Below are 11,307 nucleotides of genomic sequence, written 5' to 3'. Positions count from 1 at the left end.
CTAATTCTGTATACTATAAATGCCTTGACTTCCCCTGGAGCTTTCCAGAGTTGCTTGTTCAAGAACTTGCTCTTGCCCTGTTCTTCAAGCTTTACTTTTGGGGGAGCAGTCTGCTGTGCTGATTCTCACATGTGTATGCCTGGGTGGAAATGCCTGCCCCTTGCTGGGTCCTAGGCTCAGTTTGAGCTTCTTCCTGTGAGGTCTTTGTTCCCTGGGGGCCCTGCCTCTCCCTGCTAGAAGGTGAAAAATGGAGGAAAAACAACAATGGATGTGGTCAGATTTCCAGCTCTGGAGTCACATCCCCACTAGTAATTAATGCAGTCTCCCAGTCCATTCTGGCCTAGATTCTCCAGGGGCAGGCGTGGGTGCTCTGACCTGCGCAGCTTGCAGGGTGTCCAGTGGCAGGAGAGTTCTCAATGTTTTATGCCCTCCCCACTTCCACCTGTCCCAGGAGTAATGCAGGATCACTGGCTTTGTCCCCTTGGGCACCCTGGTATCTGGGCCCTGTGTTGCTGGAACTGTGATCCAGGGGTCCGCAACTGCTTAAGGCAACAGGGCAAAGCCACCTCTGTCTGGGGCCGGCCCACCTAACCAACTGGCTTCTCCCAAATGCCCCAAGGGCTGTGGCGCTCCAGCCCTGTACCCAGATCTGTCCATGGTTTGTGGTGCACTTTCCCTGAGGTACACTTCCTCAATTAGTGACTCAGGGAATATGGAGGCTTCACTGCCCCTCCTGCTATTCTGTTCAATTTCCTTGCTAAGCACTTTTCCATCCAGGAAAAATCCAGTGCAGATTTTTAAAGTTTCCACTTCTCTAGGGCTTGGCTTTCCTGTCCCAGAGCCTTTTGCCTCTCAGCTTTAGCTCACCTTCTCGAGGGAGCCTTCCCCCATTTTATTCTTTTTTATTTGTTTACTTTTTTTCCATCTTCCTACCTTGCTAGAAGCAAAAACTTTTCTCACTGTAGCATTCTGGCTTTTCTCTCTTTAAATCTCAGGTCGAATTCATAGATGCTCAGATTGTTTTGAAAATTATCTAGGTAAGTTGGTGGGACTAGGTGAGTTGAGGACTCCTCTTCCGCCATCTTTCTTTTTATAATCTTTTTCTAGTTTCATACCATTGTGGTCAGAAAGGCTGCTTGACATGATTTCAATCTCGTTACATTTTTTTAGACTTGTCTCTCCTAATCCATAGATCTATTCTGGAGGACATTCCATGCGCATTTGAGAAGAATGTGTATTCTCCTGCTTTGGGATGGAATGTTCTATATATATGTTTCTTAAGGCCATCAGGTCTAATGTGTCATTTAAGGTGAATATTTCCTTATTGATATTCTGTTTAAATGATCTATCCATTGAAGTAAATGGGTTGTTAAAGTCCTCTACTATTGTTGTATTATTTCTATTTTTTCCCTTAGGTCCGTTAATATTTGCTTTATATTTTTGATGCTCTTTTGTTTGATGCATATTTATTTATAAATATTATATCTTCTTTCTTGATTGTCACCTTTATTATGTAATGCTCTTCTTTGTCTTTCATTACAGCCTTTGTATTAAAGTCTATTTTGCGTGATATAAGTATACCAGCTTACTCTCTTTTTGTGTCTGTACTTCTGAAGTTAATCTCTTTTCAGTAGCATTTAGATGCCTTGTTTTTGTTTTCTTTCTTTCTTTTTTATCAATTCAAACACTCTGTCTTTTGATTGGAGAATTTAGTCCACTTGCATTCAAAGTAATTATTTATAGTTATACACTTATTGCCACTTTGTTAGTGGTTGTTTTTGTGATTCTTCAGTTTTTTTCCCTTCTTTCTTTTTCTTGTTTGAAAAGTTTCTTTAGGGCAGCCCGGGCAGCTCAGTGGTTTAGCACCGCCTTCAGACCAGGGTGTGATCCTGGAGACCTGGGATTGAGTCCCTCTTGGGGCGCCCTGCATGGAGCCTGCTTCTCCCTCTGCCTGTGTTTCTGCCTCTCTCTCTTTCCTCTCTCTCTCTCTCTCTCTTTCTCATGAATAAGTAAATAAAATCTTTAAAAAAAAAGAAGAGAGAAAACTTTCTTTAGTATTTTGTTTAGATTCCTTTCTCATTTACTTTTGTGTATTTGTTATTAGTTTTTGCTTTATGGTTACTTTGAGGTTCACAAATATTTTCCTATAAAAGTCCATTTTTAGTCTATTGTAACATAGGATCAATCATAAAACTCTACCTTTTTTCTCCCTTATCCCACATTTCTTATTTTTGGCATCATATTTTATATCTTCTTATATATCTCTTCACTATTATGATTTTTGTTAATTTTACTTCTTTTGTCTTTAGACATTCATGCTAGGTTTATTGGTGATAAGCCCACTATCTTTACTCTATATTTTACTTTTCTAGTGAGATTTTTTTTTACTCTGTATATTTTCTTGTTATTAATTTTTTCAAGTTCTCCATTCCGTACAGTTCTGTGGTTCTCTTAAAAGTACTCCCCTTTGGTTTTCAAAACCAAATGTTCAGGGCTCACCTTTCTTGTGCAGGCCCCAAGGTCTGCGGTCCTCTTCAGCATAATGTTATTTATTTTTTAAACACAGGATGGCTATTTTGAAGTCTTCATTTGTTAGAATTAATATTTGTTCACTCCTGAAGGCAGTTTCTATTGCTTTTTTCCCCTTTGTATTGGTTAAATATTCCTGTTTCTTTGTTCATCTTGTTTTTCTTTTTTTTAAACTAGAGCTTATAGGCAATATGTTATAACAACTCTGGATACTAATTTTCCTACTATTTTCTCTGGGTCTTGCTATTGTTGCTCTTTGCTTTCTTATTTGTTTTGTGACATCATGAGTATATTTTAGTAAAATCTATTTCCCCCATGATGTGAAGATTTTGTTGTTATTTTTTTGCAACATGCAACCCTGGGTGTGTGTACTATTACTCCAGTATGACAGTAACTTTTAGGTGGGCTTTCTTGACTATTTCTTTTTCAGATACCTCTTTTAAGCTGTTTTTTCCAATTTGATATTACATTCTGCCCATTAAGCTCCATCAACTACTGGTTGATTGCTCTATCGTTTTTGACAATGCACTGAAACAACCTACTCAGTAGTTAAATCCAATTATGTTAAGGTGAGGGTAGATTTTGAGGCTGGTCTTTGATATTTGTTTTGACACCAAGAGGACTCTTAACTGTCTCTTTATCTGATTCTTTCTGGTGAATTTGCTGGCCTATGATTTTGCTTGTTGCTTTTAATGAAAAAGAATTATTTTGTTTTTAAAGAGTATCTTTACTTTTAAAGTTCCCCATATTCTGTTTTAAATAAAGCTCCATTCATTTAAGAGAACTTTGGAGATCTTTTTCCTTATACACTGTTTCTCCCCTAGGGCCAACTCTTTGAGTGCTCAGTGAGATCACAGTCTCTGATTATCTCAGTTTGTTTATATCAATGAGCTTGAGTGTAGGCAATTAAAACCCCAGTAATCTTGAGATTTCTTGCTTCTGGTGTTGGGTGGAAGAAGAGATATCCTAATTTCTTGGCCTTCACGAAGAATATAGCCTTTTCCACTTGGAATTAGAATGAATGAGAAATTCTGGCAGGCTTTACCGCTTGTTGATACAGTAAAAATTGATTGGAAGCTAATGGGAGAATTATTCTCGTGTTCTTGGCCACACTTGCCTAGTGGATGTTCCACAAAGATGAGCTGTGGGAGGACAGAAAGTAAATGGGTTCTAGCTCAACTGCTGCAGAATTTGGCTTAATTATTGGCTTTTCGTTGATTTTCATGACTAGATGTTTCCTCATTTAGCATTTGTCCTTAAGGAGATTACCGTGGACTTTAAATTTTTTTTAATTGATTATCTTTGCTTGTTCCACTGGAGAATGGGTCCATGGAGGACAATAGGTTGTCCCAAGTAGAAAAGACTAAGGAACTCCAATGTGGTTTTAATTTTTACTTCCTTAATGACTTATATTTAACATTTTATATGCTTATTAACCATATATATAGATACATTTGTGAAATGTCAATCCAAAATTATTGCCTAATTTTGAATGAGGTATTTTATGTTTTTTTTTTATATAGAACTATAAAAATTCTTTATATCTTCTGGATACCAGTTCCTTATTACATTAATGAATAGCAAGTGTTTCCTCCCATTATGTTTTTTAAATTATTTTTTATTTTTTTATTAGAGTTCAATTTGCCAACATATAGCATAACACCCAGTCCTCATCCCATCAAGTGCCCCCCTCAGTGCTCCTCACCCAGTCACCCCCCCCCACACACACCTCCCTTTCCACCACCCCTTGTTCGTTTCCCAGAGTTAGGAGTTTCTCATGTTCTGTCTCCCTGTCTAATATTTCCCACTCATTTTTTCTCCTTTCCCCTTTATTCCTTTTCACTATTTTTTATATTCCCCAAATGAATGAGACCATATAATGTTCGTCCTTCTCCGACTGACTTATTTCACTCAGCATAATACCCTCCAATTCCATCCTCGTCAAAGCAAATGGTGGGTATTTGTCGTTTCTAATGGCTGAGTGGTTTAAATTTTTAGTTTCTTGATGGTGTTCTTTGAAGAATGAAAGTTTCTAATTTTGATGAAGTTCAATGTATCTATTTTTGTTTTGATTTGTAATCTACTTGTATATAAAGAACCATTGGCTAATACAAATGTACAAATATTTACTTGCATATAGAGAGGTGGGAAAAATGTCAGAGGAGTAGGAGTCCTCAACTCACCTGGCTCTGCCAACTTACCTAGATAACTTTCAAACCATCTTGAACACCTATGAATCTGACCTGAGATTTAGAGAGAGAACAGCCTGAACGCTACAGAGAGAAGGGTTTTCACTTCTAATAAGGTAGGAAGGCATAAAAAAATAAAATAAAAAGAATTAAGTGGGGGAGGGGCACTGCGAGGAACCCAGCTAAGGCCAGAGGTAAAAGCCTCCAGGACAGGAAAACCCAGCTCCAGAGAAGCAGGAACTTTACAAAAACCTCACCAGGTTCTTCCCTGACAGAAAAGCGTTTAGCAGGGAAATGAGGCAGAATTGCAGGAGGGGCAGTGAAGCCTCCAGCTTCCTGGAGTCATTAATAGAGGAAGTGCGCCCTGGGGAAAGTGCAACACAGACTGAACGATCTTGGTAAAAGGCTGGAGTGAGCACTTGGGAGGGCATTTGGGAGAAGCCAGTTGGTTAGGCGGGTGGCTCCAGATGGAGGTGTCTGTGCCCTGCTGCCTTTGGGGGCCGTGCGCTCTGGGAGCACGGTTCTAGCAGCACAGGGACCCCTATCCCAGGGCGCTTGAGCGGACACAGCCCACAATCCTGTACTCCCCTAGTACAGATGGAAACAGGGCACAGGACAGCAAAGATTCTCCTGTCACTGGGCGCCTCCAAGCTGTGCAGATCAGTGCACCCACACTGGCCCAGGGAGCATCTAGGCCCCTGCAAACTGGGAGACTGTGTTAGGGGGGAGCTAGGGAGGAGCTGACTCTAGAGCTGGAAATCTGACCACAGTCATTGTTTCTCCATCTTGTTTCACCTTGTGCCTGGGAGAGGCGGGCCACCTGGGAACAAAGACCTCACAGGATAAACAGCTCCCACTGATCCCTGCACCTGGCAAGGGGTGGGGCAGCTTCCACAGGTACACACACCTGAGAATTAGCACAGCACACCCTCACCCAGAAGACCAGCTGTAAGAAGAGGGGAAGTGCAAGTTCTGGATCAAGCAGGGCTGAAAAGCTCCAGGGGAAGTCGAAGGATTTACAGGATATAGAACTAGAGGGTAGGCGTCCTTTTTTGTTCCTTTTTCCAGCAAAACGCGGTTTCATATCAGACTATAAATCTCTGTTTTCTCTTTTCCCACCTTAACTACAATATTTTACCACCTCTTCATTTTTAAGTTTCTTCCTTTTTGACTTTCATATTTCTGTAATTACAGGTCTTAGATATATTTTCCACTTCTAGATTTCCTTCAACATACTCAACATAATTTGGAAGATACACAAGATATGTTTTTTTTTTAATTTTTGTGTTTTTTGTTTTCTCGGCCTCATTTTGTTCTACAATTGTAGAAGTTAATGCCTTCTAAAACATGACCAGCATGCACCCAGAATGAAGTGGTATACCATGCTGGTTCATTCTGTGAGATTATATTCTCTCTTCATTTCCATTCTACCCTCCTCTTTTATCTCATTTATGTTTTTGTGGTCAATGGTGGGGCTCTCTAAAAGTATTTCAGTTTTATATAAGTTTGGAAATGAGCATCTTCTAACATACAGAGCTTAATATATTCAGAACAAAGAGGATCACCCTCTAAGACTGCTCAAGTAGATGACATTCTCCCTCCACTACAACTTTGTACCACCACCATCACCCAGTCGCCCCTGCTTTTTTTCTTTTTTCTCTTTACTTTTGCTATTTTCTCTTTTCTTTTTTTCATCTTCTTTGGGCTTCTTGGGGTTTTATTCTTTACAACTTTGTTTTAAACTTTGTTTTTTACTTTAGTGGCCCTTTTGTTTTATTTTGTTCTAATCTTTGTTTTCAATTTCCAGTCTCTGACCTCAGCAGAATCATCTAGGGTGAAATTTACTTAGGTTGTGGTTGAGATTCTTGACTCAGCCAACTCATATAGTCACTCTGCACTAAGAAAAATGGCTAGGAAGAAGAACTCACCACAAAAGAAAGAATCAGAAACTGTACTCTCTGCCACTCTCTGCCAAATCCACAGAATTTGGATTACAATTCGATATCAGAAAGCCAATTCAGAAGCACAATTGTAAAGCTACTGGTGGCTCTGGAAAAAAGCATAAAGGATTCAAGTGACTTCATGACTACAGAATTGAGATCTAATCAGGCCAAAATCAAAAATCAAAAATTAAAAATTTAATTTTCAATTAAATTGAATGACATGAAATCCAAACTGGAGGTCCTAATGACGTGGATTAATCAGGTGGAAGAAAGAGTGAGTTACATAGAAGACAAGTTGATGACACAGAAGGAAGCTGAAGAAAGAAGAAAAAAAATTAAAAGACAATTAGGAAAGGTTAAGGGAAATAAATGATAGCCTGAGAAGGGAAAATCTACATATAATTGGAGTTCCAGAGAGCACCAAGAGGGAGAGGGGGCTAGAGAGCATATCTGAACAAATCATAGCTGAGAGTATCCCTAATTTGGGGAGGAAAATAGGCATTCAGATCCAGGACATAGAGAAGTCCCCCCCACCAAATCAATAAAAACCATTCAACACCTCAACATTTTATTGGGAAACTTGTAAATTCCAAAGATAAAGAGAAAATCCTTAAAGCAGTGAGAGACAAGAGATCCCTAACTTATATGGGGAGATTTATTAGATTACCAGCAGACCTCTCCACAGAGACCTAGCAAGCCAGAAAGGGCTGGCAGGATATACTCAGGGTCCTAAATGAGAAGAAAATGCAGCCAAGAATACTTTATCCAGCAAGGCTCTCATTCAGAATAGAAGGAGAGATAAAGAGCTTCCAAGATAGGCAGAAACTGAAAGAATATGTGACCACCAAACCAGCTCTGCAAGAAATATTAAGGGGGAGCCTGTAAAAGAAAGAGGAAGCCCAAAGAAATAATCCACAAATACAGGAACTGAATATGTATTATGATGACAATAAATTCATATCTTTCAGTAGTTACTCTTAACATGAATGGGGTAAATAATCCTATCAAAGACACAGAGTTTCAGACTGGATAAAAAAGAAAGACTCATCTATTTTCTCTCTACAAGAGACTCATTTTAGACCTAAAGACACCTCCAGCCAGAAAATGAAAGGTCGGAGAACCATTTACCATTCAAATGGTCCTCAAAAGAAAGCTGGAGTAGCAATCCTCATATCAGAACATTAAAGTTTATCCCAAAGACTGTAGTAAGAGATGAAGAGAGACACTATATCATGATTAATGTATCATCTATCCAACAATAAGACCTAACAATCATGAATATTTATGCCCCTAATGTGGGAGCTGCCAAGTTTATCAATCAATTAATAACCAAAGTAAAGACATACTAGTTAATAATACACTAATAGTAGAAGACTTCAATGCGGCACTTTCTGCAAATGACAGATTGTATAAGCCCAACATCACCAGAGAAACAAGGGATTTAAATGATACACTAGACCAGATGGATTTCACAGATAATTACAAAACTTTACATCCAAACACAACTGAATACACATACTTCTCAAGTACACATGGAACTTTCTCCAGAATAGACCGCATACTGGGACGCAAACTCTCAACAGATACCAAAAGATTGGGATTGTCCCGTGCATATTTTCAGACCACAATCCTTTGAAACTAGAACTCAGTCACAAGAGGAATTTTGGAGGAAACTGAAACACAAGGAGGTTAAATAGCATCCTGCTAAAAGATGAATGAGTAAACCAGGAAATTAGAAAAGTAAGAAGATTCATGGGAACTAATGAGAATGAAGGTACGACCATTCAAAATTTTCGGGATACTGCAAAAACAGTCCTAAGAGGGAAATACATTGCAACACAAGTATCTCTCAAAAAATTGGAAAAAAAACTCAAATACACAAGCTAACCTTGCACCTAATGGAACTGGAGAAAGAACAGCAAATAAAACCTACACCGAGCAGAAGAAGAGAGTTAATAAAGAATCGAGCACTACTCAATGAAATAGAGACCAGAAGAACTGTGGAACAAATTAACAAAACCAGGAGTTTGTTCTTTGAAAGAATTAATAAGATAGGTAAACCAGTAGACTGCCTCATTATAAAGAAAGGAGAAAAGACTCAAATTAATAAAATCATGAATGAAAGAGGAGAGATCCCAATCAATATCAAGGAAATACAAATGATTTTAAAAATGTATTATGATCAGGTATATGCCAAAAATTAGGCAATTTAGAATAAATGGATTCATTTATGGAAAACCACAACTTACCAAACCTGGAAGAAGAAGAAACAGAAAACTTGAACAGGCCAATAAACAGCAAGGAAATTGAAACAGTCATAAAAAACCTCCCAAGACACAAAAGTCCAGAGCAGGTTGACTTCCCAGGGGAATTCTATCAAACTTTTTTTTTTTTATGATAGTCACACACACAGAGAGAGAGAGAGAGAGGCAGAGACACAGACAGAGGGAGAAGCAGGCTCCATGCACCGGGAGCCCGACGTGGGACTCGATCCTGGGTCTCCAGGATCGCGCCCTGGGCCAAAGGCAGGCGCTAAACCACTGCGCCACCCAGGGATCCCTCTATCAAACTTTTAAAGAAGAAATAATACCTATTCTACTAAGGCTGTTTCACAGGATAGAAAGGGAGTGAATACTTCAAAACTCATTTTATAAGGCCAGTATTAACCTTGAGTCCAAAACCAGAGAAAGACCCCACCAAAAAAGGAGAATTATAGACCAATATCGTTGATGAACACAGATCCAAAATTTTTCAACAAGATACTAGCCAATAGGATCCAACAGTACATTAAGAGGATTAATCACCATGACCAAGTTGGGTTTATTTCTGGGATGCAAGGTTGGTTCAACACTCATAAAGCAATCAACATGATACATCATACCAACAAGAGAAAAAACAAGAACGATATGACCCTCTCAATGGATGCAGAGACAGCGTTTGACAAAATACAGCTTCCATTCCTGATCAAAACTATTCAGAATGTAGGGATAGAGGGAACTTTCCTCAGCACCTTAAAAGCCATCTACGAAAAGCCCACAGCCAATATCATTCTCAATGGGGAAAACCTGACAGCCTTTCCCCTAAGACCAGGAACATGAGAGGGATGTCCACTCTCACCACTGTTATTCAACATAGTACTAGATAGTCCTAGGCTCAGGATTCAGACTGATTGCTGCTGCTAAATATAAATAAAAGGCATTCACATTGACAAAGAAGAAGTCAAACTCTCCCTCTTTGCAGATGACATGAAACATGGAAAACCCAAAAGCCTCCACCCCAAGATTTCTAGAACTCATACAGCAATTTGGCAGTGTGGCAGGATACAAAATCAAGTCCCACACATCAGTGGCATTTATATACGCTAACAATGAGACTGAAGAAAGAGAAATGATCAATCAATTTAATCAATCCCATTTACAATTGCACCCAAAAGCATAAGATACCTAGGAATAAACCTAACCAAAGAGGTAAAGGATCTATACCCTAAAAACTACACAACACTTCTGAAAGAAATTGAGGAAGACACAAAGAGATGGGAAAATGTTCCAAGCTCATGGATTATAACCTCCATATATTTGTCATCTTTCCCGATTTTTTCTTGTTGACTTCTAGTTTCATAACCTTGTGGTCTGAAAAGTTGCATGGTATGACTTCAATGTTTTTGTATTTGTTGAGGCCTGTTTTGTGACTTAATATATGATCTATTATGAGAATGTTCCATGTGTACATTAATGTGTGTCTTGCTGTTTTAGAATGCAATGTTCTGAATATATCTGTTAAGTCCATCTGTTCCAGTGTGTCATTCAATGCCGTTGTTTCCTTGTTTCTTTTCTGTTTTCCTGAGTCGTCCATTGCTGCAAGTATGGTGTTAAAATACCCTACTATTATTTTATTATTATCTATTTTTTCCTTTATGTTTGTAATTAGTTGTTTTACATATTTGGGTGCTCCTATGTTGGGTGCATAAATATTTACAATAGTTAGTTCTTGTTCTATTGTCCCCTTTATTATTATACGGTGCCCTTGTTTGTCTCCTGTCTTCATTTTAAAGTACAGTTTTTCCAATACAAGTAATGCTACTGTGACATCCATTTGCATAACAAATATTTCTTCATTCCATCACTTTTATTTTCTTATTTTTATTTTTTAAAGATTTTATTTATTTATGCATGAGAGACATAGAGAGAGGCAGGGACACAGGCAGAGGGAGAAGCAGGCTCCACGCAGGGAGCCCAACGTGGGTCTCGACCCCGGGTCTCCAGGACCACACCCTGGGCTGAAGGCGGCGCTAAACTGGTGAGCCACCCGGGCTGCCCCATTCCATCACTTTTAATCTGCAAGTGTGTTAGGCCTAAAATAGAGTCTCATGTAGGTAGCGTATAGATGGGCGTTTTTTTTTTTTTTTTGTCCATTGTGACACTCTGTCTTTTGATTGGAACATTTTTTTTATTTTTTATTTTTTTTAATAAATTTATTTTATTTTGTGTTCAATTTACCAAATACAGAATAACACCCAGTACTCATCCCGTCAAGTGCCTCCCTCAGTACCCATCACCCATTCACCCCCACCCCCCGCCCTCCTCCTCTTCCACCACCCCAGGTTCGTTTCCCAGAGTTAGGAGTCTTTATGTTATGTCTCCCTTTCT

Source organism: Canis lupus, chromosome X (genome assembly GCF_003254725.2).
Source record: "Canis lupus dingo isolate Sandy chromosome X, ASM325472v2, whole genome shotgun sequence".
Lineage (NCBI taxonomy): Eukaryota > Metazoa > Chordata > Mammalia > Carnivora > Canidae > Canis > Canis lupus.
This window is presented reverse-complemented; position numbering follows the sequence as displayed.